General features: G+C 39.2%; 1 non-coding gene across 1 annotated transcript; it reads right to left on the bottom strand.

Moving 5' to 3' along the window:
• Positions 1–12163: 12163 nt before the first annotated feature.
• On the bottom strand, positions 12164–12271 carry LOC130964378 (small nucleolar RNA R71). Its single transcript, XR_009080475.1, has one exon. It is a non-coding gene; the product is annotated as a small nucleolar RNA R71 (small nucleolar RNA).
• Positions 12272–12608: the final 337 nt, after the last annotated feature.

Here is a 12608-nt window from a genome sequence, read left to right as displayed (position 1 = left end):
GTTTTCAGAATGGACCATGATAGATATATTCTATTATGGTCTGTCTGAGTTCTCTAAGATGTCACTGGACCACTCTGTAGGTGGATCCATTCACCTAAAGAAAACGCCTGCAGAAGCTCAGGAACTTATTGAAATGGTTGCAAATAACCAATTCATGTACACTTCTGAGAGGAATTCCGTGAATAATAAGATGCCTCAGAGGAAGGGAGTTCTTGAAATTAATGCTCTGAATGCCATATTGGCTCAGAACAAAATGTTGACTCAGCAAGTCAACATGATTTCTCAAAGTTTGAATGGATGGTAAAATGCATCCAACAGTACTAAAGAGGCATCTTCTGAAGAAGAAGCTTATGATCCTGAGAACCCTGCAATGACAGAGGTAAATTACATGGGTGAACCTTATGGAAACACCTATAATTCATCATGGAGAAATCATCCAAATTTCTCATGGAAGGATCAACAAAAGCCTCAACAAGGCTTTAATAATGGTGGAAGAAACAGGTTTAGCAATGGCAAGCCTTTTCCATCATCTTCTTAGCAACAGACAGAAAATTCTGAGCAGAGCACCTCTAACTTGGCAAATATAGTCTCTGTTCTGTCTAAGGCCACTTTAAGCTTCATGAGTGAAACAAGGTCCTCCATTAGAAATTTGGAGGCACAAGTGGGCCAGCTGAGTAAGAAAGTAACTGAAACTCCTCCTAGTACTCTCCCAAGCAATACTGAAGAAAATCCAAAAAGAGAGTGCAAGGCCATTGATATAATCAATATGGCCGAACCTAGAGAGGAAGGAGAGGACGTGAATTCCAATGAGGAAGACTTCATGGGACGTCTCTCAAGCAAGAAGGAGTTCCCTATTGAGGACCCAAGGGAATCTGAGGCTCATATAGAGACCATAGAGATCCCATTAAACCTCCTTCTGCCATTCATGAGCTCTGAAGACTATTCTTCCTCTGAAGAGGAAGAAGATGTAACTGGAGAGCAAGTTGCTCAATATCTAGGAGTCATCATGAAGCTAAATGCCAAGTTGTTTAGTAATGAGACTTGGGAAAGTGAACCTCCCTTGCTCATTAGTGAACTAGATACCTGGGTTCAGCAAACTCTACCTCAAAAGAGACAAGATCCTGGCAAATTCGTAATACCCTGCACCATAGGCACCATGACCTTTGAAAAAGCTCTGTGTGACCTAGGGTCAGGTATAAATCTTATGCCACTCTCTGTAATGGAGAAGCTGGGGATCATTGAGGTATAGCCTGCCATATTCTCATTACAAATGGCAGACAAGTCAATAAGACAAGCTTATGGATTGGTAGAGGACGTGTTAGTAAAGGTTAAAGGCCTTTACATCCCTGCTGATTTCATAATCTTAGACACTAGGAAGGAGGAGAATGAATGCATCATCCTTAGAAGACCTTTCCTAGCCACAGCAGAAGCTGTGATAGATGTTAACAAAGGAGAATTAGTCCTTCAATTAAATGGGGACTACCTTGTGTTTAAGACTCAAGGGTGTTCTTTTGTATACATGGAGAGGAAGCATGAAAAGCTTCTCTCAGTACAGAGTCAAACAAAGCCCCCACAATCAAGCTCTAAGTTTGGTGTTGGGAGGCCACAGCCAAACTCTAAGTTTGGTGTTGAATCCCCACATCCAAACTCTAAGTTTGGTGTTGGGAGTCTACAACATTGACCTGATCACCTGTGTGGCTCCATGAGAGCCCACTGTCAAGCTATTGACATTAAAGAAGCGCTTATTGGGAGGTAACCCAATTTTTTATTTATCTAATTTTATTTTTCTTTTATTGTTCTTTAATGTTTTATTAGGTTCATGATCATGTGGAGTCACGAAAAAATACTAAAATTAAAAATAGAATCAAAAACAGCAGAAGAAAAATCACACCCTGGAGGAAGGACTTACTGGCGTTCAAATGCCAGTAAGGAGCATCTGGCTGGCGTTCAACGCCAGAACAGAGCATAGATCTGGCGTTGAATGCCAGAAACAAGCAGCATCCTGGCATTTAAACGCCAGGAATATACCTTGAGGAGAGTTGGCGTTGAATGCCAGAAACAAGCATGGAATTGGCATTCAACGCCAGAAACATGCTGCAATTGGGCATTGAACGCCCAAAATAAGCATCAATTCGGTGTTTAAATGCCAGAATTGTATGCAAAGGCATTTTACATGCCTAATTGGTGCAGGGATGTAAATCCTTGACACCTCAGGATCTGTGGACCCACAGGATCATCCCAGGATCTGTGGACCCCACAGGATCCCCACCTACCTCAACTCACCTTCTCTCTTCTTCACCAATCACCTCAATCTGTCATTCCCATTACCTCTTCACCACTCACATCCATTCATCTCTTCCCCACCCAATACCACCCATATGGCCGAAACATACACATCTCTCCCTCTCCTCCATATCTTTTTCTCCTTCCATTCTTTCTTTGCTCGAGGGCGAGCAACATTCTAAGTTTGGTGTGGTAAAAGCATAGCTTCTTTATTTTTCCATAACCATTTATGGCACCTAAGACCAGAGAAACCTCAAAAAAAAAAAAAAAGAGAGAAAAGAGAAGAAAATTGCTTCCACCTCTGAGTCATGGGAGATGGAGAGATTCATCTCAAGGATCCATAGCTCAGTAGTAGAGCATTTGACTACAAATCAAGAGATCCCTGAGATACCTCAGGGGATATATTTTCCTCCACACAATTATTAGGAGCAACTAAGGATAGGAGCACCAAAATCACTAGGGATCAAGCAACAGAGGCAAGGAAGAGACATAGAGGAGCTCAAAAAGCACCATTGGTCCTTCAAGAAGGCGTCACCCTCACTAAGGTGGACTCATTCTTTGTTCTTATTTTTTTCTGCTTTTTCGATTTTATGCTATATGTTTATTTATGTTTGTGTCTTTATTACATGATCATTAGTAATTAATAACTATGTCTTAAAGCTATGAATAATTCCATGAATCCTTCACCTCTCTTAAATGAAAAATGTTTTAATTCAAAAGAACAAGAAGTACATGAGTTTTGAATTTATCCTTGAATTTAGTTTAATTATATTAATGTGGTGACAATACTTTTTGTTTTCTGAATGAATGCTTAAACAGTGCATATTTTTTATCTTAATGTTTATGAATGTTAAAATTGTTGGCTCTTGAAAGACTGATGAACAAGAGAAATGTTATTGATGATCTGAAAAATCATAAAATTGATTCTTGAAGCAAGAAAAAGCAGTGAAAAAAAGTGGCGAAAAAAAAATATTATAATTAGAAAGAAAAAAAAAGCAAGCAGAAAAAGCCAATAGCCCTTAAAACCAAAAGGCAAGGGTAAAAAGGATCCAAGGCTTTGAGCATCAATGGATAGGAGAGCCCAAGGAAATAAAATCCAGGCCTAAGCGGCTAAATCAAGCTGTCCCTAACCATGTGCTTGTGGCATGCAGGTCCAAGTGAAAAGCTTGAGACTGAGTGGTTAAAGTCGTGATCCAAAGCAAAAAGAGTGTGCTTAAGAGCTCTGGACACCTCTAACTGGGGACTTTAGCAAAGCTGAGTCACAATCTGAAAAGGTTCACCCAGCCATGTGTCTATGGCATTTATGTATCTGGTGGTAATAATGGAAAACAAAGTGCTTAGGACCACGGCCAAGACTCATAAAAGTAGCTGTGTTCAAGAATCAACATACTGAACTAGGAGAATTAATAAATAATATCTGAAATTCTAAGTTCCTAGAGACGCTAATCATTCTAAACTTCAAAGGATAAAGTGAGATGCCAAAACTGTTCAGAAGCAAAAAGCTACTAGTGCCGCTCATCTAATTCGAACTAATTTTCATTGATAGTTTGAGATTTATAGTATATTCTCTTCTTTTTATCCTATTTGATTTTTAGTTGCTTGGGGACAAGCAACAATTTAAGTTTGGTGTTGTGATGAGCGGATAATTTATACGCCTTTTGGCATTGTTTTTAGGTAGTTTTTAGTAGGATCTAGCTACTTTTAGCGATGTTTTCATTAGTTTTTATGCTAAATTCACATTTCTGGACTTTACTATGAGTTTGTGTGTTTTTCTGTGATTTTAGGTAATTTCTGGCTGAAATTGAGGGACCTGAGCAAAACTTTGATAAGAAGCCTGACAAAGGACTGCTGTTGCTGTTGGATTCTGACCTCCCTGCACTCGAAATGGATTTTCTGGAGCTACATAACTCCAAATGGCACGCTCTCAATGGTGTTGGAAAGTAGACATCCAGATATTTCCATCAATATATAATAGTCCATACTTTATTCGAGATTAGATGACATAAACTGGCGCTCAACGCCAGTTCCATGTTGCATTCTAGAGTCAAACGCCAGAAATACGTCACGAATCAGAGTTGAACGCCAAAAACACGTTACAACTTGGTGTTCAACTCCAAAAAAAGCCTCTTCACGTGTAAAGCTCAAGCTCAGCCCAAGCACACACCAAGTGGGCCCCGGAAGTGGATTTCTGCATCAATCACTTATCTTTCTAACACTAGTAGCTAGTTTTAGTATAAATAGAACGTTTTACTATTATACCAGTGTCTTTTGACCACGTTACATCTTTGGTCTCAGTTTTATTTTATTCTTCATCTTAGGAGACTATTGATCACGTTTTGGGGGCTGGCCATTCGGCCATACCTAAACCTTCATCACTTATGTGTTTTCAACGGTGAAGTTTCTACACACCATAGATTAAGGGTGTGGAGCTCTGCTGTACCTCGAGTTTTAATGAAATTACTACCATCTTTTATTCAAATTCAATCTTATTTCTGTTCTAAGATACTACTCGTACTTCAATCTGATGGATGTGATGATCCGTGACACTCATCATCATCCGTCCCTATGAACGCGTGCCTGACAACCACCTCCGTTCTACAAGTGAAAGCTAGAGTGTGTATCTCTTGGATTCCTGATGCACGACGCATGGTTGACCTCGCCTGACAACCGAGCCTTCCATTCCGTGAGATCAGAGTCTTCGTGGTATAAGCTAGAATTGATGGCGGCATTCATGAGAATCCGGAAAGTCTAAACCTTGTCTGTGGTATTTCGAGTAGGATTCCGGGATTGAATGACTGTGATGAGCTTCAAACTCGCGATTATTGGGTGTGATGACAAACGCAAAAGAATCAATGGATTCTATTCCGACATGATCGAGAACCGACAGATGATTAGCCGTGCCGTGACAGAGCATTTGGACCTTTTTCACTAAGAGGATTGGATGTAGCCATTGACAACGGTGATGCCCTACATACAGCTTGCCATGGAAAGGAGTAAGAAGGATTGGATGAAGGCAGTAGGAAAGTAGAGATTCAGAAGGAGCACAGCATTTTCATACGCCTATCTGAAATTCCCATCGATGATCTACATAAGTATTTTTATCTTTATTTTCCGTTTATTTATTATTATTATTCAAAAACTCCATAACCATTTATTATCCGTTTGACTGAGATTTACAAGATAACCATAGCTTGCTTCATACCAACAATCTCCGTGGGATCGACCCTTACTCACGTAAGGTTTATTACTTGGACGACGCAGTGCACTTGCTGGTTAGTTTAGCGAAGTTGTGAAATTATGTTTAGACCATGGTATTGAGCACTAAGTTTTTGGGGCCATTACCGAGGAATTAATTTCGAACAACAATTTAAGTATGAATCACAATTTCGTCCACCAGGTTGGATTATTAGTTCAAGTAAAAATTTTTGTCTCTTTTGGGTATATTAATGTCTGTTAAGTGTAATTTATTTGTGGGTAATTAAGTAAAGTTTTTATATTGTAGATGTTTGTTGAGATTATACCAGTACTTCACCATGGGGTGGTTTGAAAGAGACAAAAATAGAATGCTCTGCTACCTTGATGGTAAGGTGGAGAGATTCTCCAAGTTGGGCATTGACTTTGTTAATTTTAAGGATTTAGAGGAGATGTTCAAAGGTTTAGGGTATACATAGTACAAGACTATGTATTGGCAAGACCCCGCTGCCCCTTACCTAGAGGCTGGCCTCCACATATTGAAAGGTGACAAAGAAATTAACCAGATGTGTGATAACAAGATGGCAAATTTGGAAACCGATGAGTTGCATGTGTATTTTGATCATCTCGTGAGCCAGCCAGTTGTGAATGAAGCAGGAGATGTTCCTGTAGAGTTGAATGATTCTTTCACTGATGATGGCTATGAGAGCGCTGAAGATGAGACTTATAAGCCTCCCCTACCTGGTTATGAGACACTAAGTAGCAGTAGTAGTAAGGAGTTAAGGTCAAGGAACAGGCTCAGAAATAAGAGTAAGAAGGACACACCAAAAAAGAAGACAATGATACCTAAGAAGAAGAGAGCAACACCTAGAAAAAAAAATTGTGACACGTGTAAAGGAAAAAGTTACTGATGATGATGGCCTATCTCCTCAAACCAAGAAGAAGAAAAATAAGAAATATGTGGGGAAGACAAGAAGGCATATCTTAGAAAGGGCTAGGGCTCTAAATCGGCCAAGACAAGGGCAACATGCTGGAGAGAAGGGTCCAAATTGTAATGATACTATGGGTGAGAATGAAAGCCCAAACAAAGTGCCTAGAGCAGAGGCCAATGATGAGCCCATTATGGATGAGGTATATTCTGATATTGACAAGCAATATCAGTATGAGTCAGAAGCATTCAACTCTCCAATTTCTTCTTCTGATGAGGGCAGAAGGCCTAAATTTCATGAATTTGATGATAACACTGGTTATGGTGAGGTGGATTTTGAAGTTGGAGAAATATTTGACACCATGGCACGATTCAAGCAAGCATTGAAGGACATGTTTTTTTTTTTGAAGGAAAAGATTAGAGTATATAAAAAATAAAAAGCATAGAGTGAGAGTAAAGTGTGCAGAAGAGGGCTGTCCTTGGCTAATCCTAACTTTCTGGAATAGTCAGAAAATGTGTTTTCAAGTCAAAACATATGTTAAGGAGCACACTTGTGGTAGAAATCTGACAAGCAACATGGCAAGTAGATCATGGGTTACAAGCAAGCTAGTGAAGAGGTTGGTCACACAGCCGCAGCTATCACCTAAAGAGGCATTAGAGTACATGAAAGACGACTATAATGGGCATATCCACTATAAAATTATCAGCAGAGCTTTGAAGGCATCCAGAGAGGAGGTTATAGGAAATGAAAAGGAGTAATTTGGAAAAGTTAGAGACTACTTGTCTGAGCTTCATAAGAGTAATCCAGCGTCAACAGCTATAGCGGATGTGATCCCCCAACCTGAATTACCACCTGTGTTTGACAAGCTATACATATCATTAGATGCATGCAAGCGTGGATTCAAGGCAGGATGTCGTCCTTTAATCGGGCTAGATGGCTGTCACCTGAAGGGTTACTTTGGTGGCCACTTCCTTTCAGTCGTTGCTCAAGACGCTAACAACCACTTCTTTGTCATTGCTTATGATGTGGTTGATAGTGAATGTAATGAAATATGGAGGTGGTTCCTAACTTTCCTCCAGGAGGACCTAGACTCATGCACTGAATTTGACTGGAATTTTATTTCTGATCAACAGAAGGTATGTTAATTATTAATGTGGTACTTATTAATGTGTTAATTAATTTTGTGTTCATTTTATTAATGTGTTAATTATTGATCTAATGCCTATCTGAATTATTAATCCAATGATTGTGTGCCTATTATTTGGAAGCGATTGGAGGTTGTTCTTCAAGAAGTTATGCAACGGGCGCATCACAGGAACTGTGTCCTCTACATCTGGAAAAATTTTGTTAAGCAATGGAAAGACAAACAATACAAGGGTCTAGTATGGCAATGTGCAAGGAGTACATCAACTCCAGAGTTTCGTGCGAATATGGACAAGTTGAAATCAGTTAACCAGCCTGCTTGGGAGTATCTCTCCAAGTTTCGTGAATCTGCATGGACTAAAAGTCAATTCTTTCACTATCCGAAGGTTGATAATATCACCAACAATATGTGTGAGGTTTGGAATACGAAGATTGTGGAGTATAGGAGTAAGCCGATATTGACAATGTGTGAGGATTTGCAGTGTTATATAATGAGAAAATGGCTGGACATAAGAAAAGGTTTAAGTAATTACCATGGAAAATTGGATCCTGTGCAACAACAAAGATTGGATGAATTCATTAAGCCTGAAAGCACTAAGTGGACAGCTGAGTGGACTGGAGATGATGAATAAGATATCTTTGAGGTTCAAAGATGCCAAAGTAAGCTTGGGGTGAATCTAAAGGAAAAGACATGCACTTATAATCTATGGCAGTGATGAGCGGATAATTTGTATACTTTTTGGCATTGTTTTTAGTATGTTTTTGATATCTTTTAGTTAGATTTTAGTACATTTTTATTAGTTTTTATTTAAAATTCACTTTTCTGGACTTTACTATGAGTTTGTGTGTTTTTCTGTGATTTCAGGTATTTTCTGGCTGAAATTGAGGGACCTGAGCAAAAATCTGATTCAGAGACCAAAAAGGACTGCAGATGCTGTTGGATTCTGACCTCCCTGCACTCGAAGTGGATTTTCTGGAGCTACAGAAGCCCAATTGGCGCGCTCTCAACGGCGTTGGAAAGTAGACATCCAGGGCTTTCCAGCAATATATAATAGTCCATACTTTGTCCAAGATTTGATGGCCCAAACCCGCAAAGCAAACCGGCCTCAGGAATTCCAGCGTTAAACGCCGGAACAGGAATAAAAGTTGGAGTTAAACGCCCAAACTGGCATGGGAGCTGGCGTTTAACTCCAGAAAAGGTCTCTACACGAATTTCCTTGATTGCTCAGCCCAAGCACACACCAAGTGGGCCCGGAAGTGGATTTTTATGTCATTTACTCATCTATGTACTAGTTTTCTATAAGTAGGACCTTTTACTATTGTATTAAGGAGCTTTTATCAAGACTTTGGTAGCCATGAAGACTTTGGTAGCTATCTTCACTTTTATGCTATCTTAGATCTTTGGGAGGCTGGCCATTCGGCCATGCCTAGACCCTGTTCTTATGTATTTTCAACGGTGGAGTTTCTACACACCATAGATTAAGGGTGTGGAGCTCTGCTGTACCTCGAGTATTAATGCAATTACTATTGTTCTTCCATTCAATTCCGCTTATTCTTTTACCAAGATATCACTTGTTCTTCACCTATGAACAAGGTGACTGACAACCATTCTTGTTCTACAAGCATTCGAGGCTTAGTGAATATCTCTTGGATTCTTCGGAGTCTTCGTGGTATAGGCAGGACCTGATGGCAGCATTCAAGAGAATCCGGAAGGTCTAACCTTGTCTGTGGTGTTCTGAGTAGGATTCAATGACTGAATGACTGTGATGTGCTTCAAACCTGTAACCTACTGGGCGTTAGTGACAGACGCAAAAGAGTTATTCTATTCCGGTAGGGGAGGGAACCAAACCGGTGATTGGCGGCACTGTGACAGAGTGCTTTGCATTAGCTTTCACTGCGCGGATGGGAGGTAGCTGCTGACAACAGTGAGACCCTACACGAGCTTGCCATGGAAAGGAGTAAGAAGGATTGGATGAAGGCTGTAGGAAAGCAGAGAGACGGAAGGGAAGGCATCTTCATACACTTGTCTGAAGCTCTTACACCAATGATATACATAAGTATCACTATCTTTATCTTTTATGTTATTTTCGTTCATCATCATCATATACATTTGAGTTTGCCTGACTAAGATTTACAAGATGACCATAGCTTGCTTCAATACTAACAATCTCCGTGGGATCGACCCTTACTCACGTAAGGTTTTATTACTTGGACGACCCAGTGCACTTGCTGGTTAGTTGTGCGAAGTTGTGTAATGCCATGGTATTGAGCGCACCAAGTTTTTGGAGCCATTACCAGGGATTATGAGAGTTGTGAAAAAGTATAGTTCACAATTTTGCCGGCCAAGTTTTTGGCGCCGTTGCCGGGGATTGTTCATGTTTTGAGCAAGCTTTTGGTAACATCAGAGCCAAGATCCGGCAACAACATCAAATTTTTGGTGTTATTGCCCGGGATTGTTTAGGCTGGACAACTGACGGTTCATCTTGTTGCTTAGATTAGGTATTTTTTTTTCGAAATTCTTGAAGGTGAAATCTAGAGTTTCATGATGATTTGTTGAAATCTGGCTGGCTGAGAAGCCATGTCTAATCTGATTGGACCGAGGTTTCAACTTATCACCACAAGAGCTTGTTGATTTCGTATCAATCTTGCTGTTGGAGCAGTGATTTGCTAAGGCTTGGCTGACCTTGGTCATGTCTAGTGTTTTGGACCGAAGCTTTCTTTGAAAGCTTGGCTGGCTGTGAAGCCATGTCTAATTCCTGGACCGGAGCCTTAGACTAGCATTGCACTGATTCCTGGAATTCTCATTAAGAATTTTGATACCTTTTTCCACTTAATTTTCGAAAAACACAAAAAAATTCAAAAAAAACCATAAAATCCCAAAAATATTTCTTGTTTGAGTCTAGAGTCTCATCTTAAGTTTAGTGTCAAATGCATGTTTTTATTATATTTTTCGAATCCATGCATGTATTTCTTTGTTTTGATCTTTGAATTCTATTGACTTGAAGTATTTTGTGTGTCTCATATGCATTTTCATGTTGTTAGTGTCAGTAGTACACAAACTGCTAAGTTTGGTGTCTTGCATGCATTGTTAATTGATTCCTTTTGCATTTTGATTATCAAAAATCCAAAAATATTTTTAATTTGTGTCCTTTCAAGTCAATGATACAAAGAATTGAAGATTCAAAACATGCTGCAGAGGAATTATACAGAAAAAGCTGAGCATTCAAAAATGCCCAGTGAAGAAGGCAGACTGGCGTTTAAACGCCAGCCAGGGTACCTGGTTGGGCGTTTAACGCCCAAAGAGGTAGCATTTTGGGCGTTAAACGCCAGAATGTATACCATTCTGGGCGTTTAACGCCAGGATGGTGCAGGGGGAAGATTTTGTTTTCAAAATCAAATTTTTTTTTTTAGTTTTTCAAAATCAAATCTTTTTCAAATCAAATCTTTTCAATCAAATGTTTTCAAAATCAATTTCTTTCCTTTTTAAAAGATACTTACTAACAATTAATGATTTGATTGAACATCACAAGATTGTTACCTTTTCTGTTGAGAAAGGTTTGAATGTTTCAAATCATATCTTTTCTTGTTAGGCAAGTCATTAATTTTCAAAATCATATCTTTTTCAAATTGTTTTCAAATCATATCTTTTAAAAATGCTTTCAAATCATATCTTCTCAATCACATTTTTTTTAAATTCATAACTTTTCAATTAAATCTTTTTAACCACATCTTTTTCAAAACAGTTTTCAATCAAATCTTTTTAATTTCTAATTTCAAAATCTTTTTCAAAAATCACTTGGTTTCCTTTCCACTTTGATTTTCGAAAATTAATTAATGTTTTTCAAAATAATTTCAAAATTTTTCACTTGATTTTCGAAAATAAACTTCCCTCCTTCCCACATCCTTCTATTTATGGAGTGCCACTCCTTCTCAATGCACAATTCGAACCTTATCTAACTAAAGTTCGAATTTATCTTCTCCTTCTTCTTTCTATTTCTCTTTTCCTCTGACACTTAAAGGAATCTCTATACTGTGACATAGAGGATTCCACATTTTCTTGTTCCCTTCTCTTTCATATGAGCAGGAGCAAGGACAAAGGCATTCTTGTTGAAGCTGATCCTGAACCCGAAAGGACTTTGAAGAGAAAGCTAAGAGAAGCCAAAGCACAACTCTCTTTAGAGGACCTGACCGAATTCTTCAAGGAAGAAAACATGGCAGCAGAAAACAACAACAATGCAAACAATGCAAGGAAGGTGCTGGGTGACTTTACTGCACCTACTCCTGATTTTTATGGGAGAAGCATCTCTATCCCTGCCATTGGAGCAAACAACTTTGAGCTTAAGCCTCAATTAGTTTCTCTAATGCAACAGAATTGCAAGTTCCATGGACTTCCAATGGAAGATCCTCATCAGTTTTTAGCTGAATTCTTGCAAATCTGTGACACAGTCAAGACTAATGGGGTTAACCCTGAGGTCTATAGACTGATGCTATTCCCTTTTGCTGTAAGAGACAGAGCTAGAATATGGTTGGACTCTCAACCTAAAGAAAGCCTGGACTCATGGGAAAAGCTAGTCAATGCCTTCTTGGCAAGATTCTTTCCACCACAAAGATGGAGTAAGCTTAGAGTGGAAGTCCAAACCTTTAGACAAAAGGATGGAGAATCCCTCTATGAAGCTTGGGAAAGATACAAACAATTAATCAGAAGATGTCCCTCAGACATGCTTTCTGAATGGAGCATCATAGGTATTTTCTATGATGGTCTCTCTGAACTATCTAAGATGTCCTTGGATAGCTCTGCAGGAGGATCTCTTCATCTGAAGAAGACGCCTACTGAAGCTCAAGAACTGATTGAAATGGTTGCAAATAACCAATTCATGTACACTTCTGAAAGGAATCCTGTGAACAATGGGACTAATCAGAAGAAAGGAGTTCTTGAGATTGATGCTCTGAATGCCATACTGGCTCAGAATAAGATATTGACTCAACAAGTCAATTTGATTTCTCAAAGTCTGTCTGGAATGCAAAATGCACCAAACAGTACTGAGGATGCTTCATCTAAGG

Source organism: Arachis stenosperma, chromosome 2 (assembly GCF_014773155.1).
Source record: "Arachis stenosperma cultivar V10309 chromosome 2, arast.V10309.gnm1.PFL2, whole genome shotgun sequence".
NCBI classification, from domain to species: Eukaryota; Viridiplantae; Streptophyta; class Magnoliopsida; order Fabales; family Fabaceae; genus Arachis; species Arachis stenosperma.
This window is presented reverse-complemented; position numbering and strand designations above follow the sequence as displayed.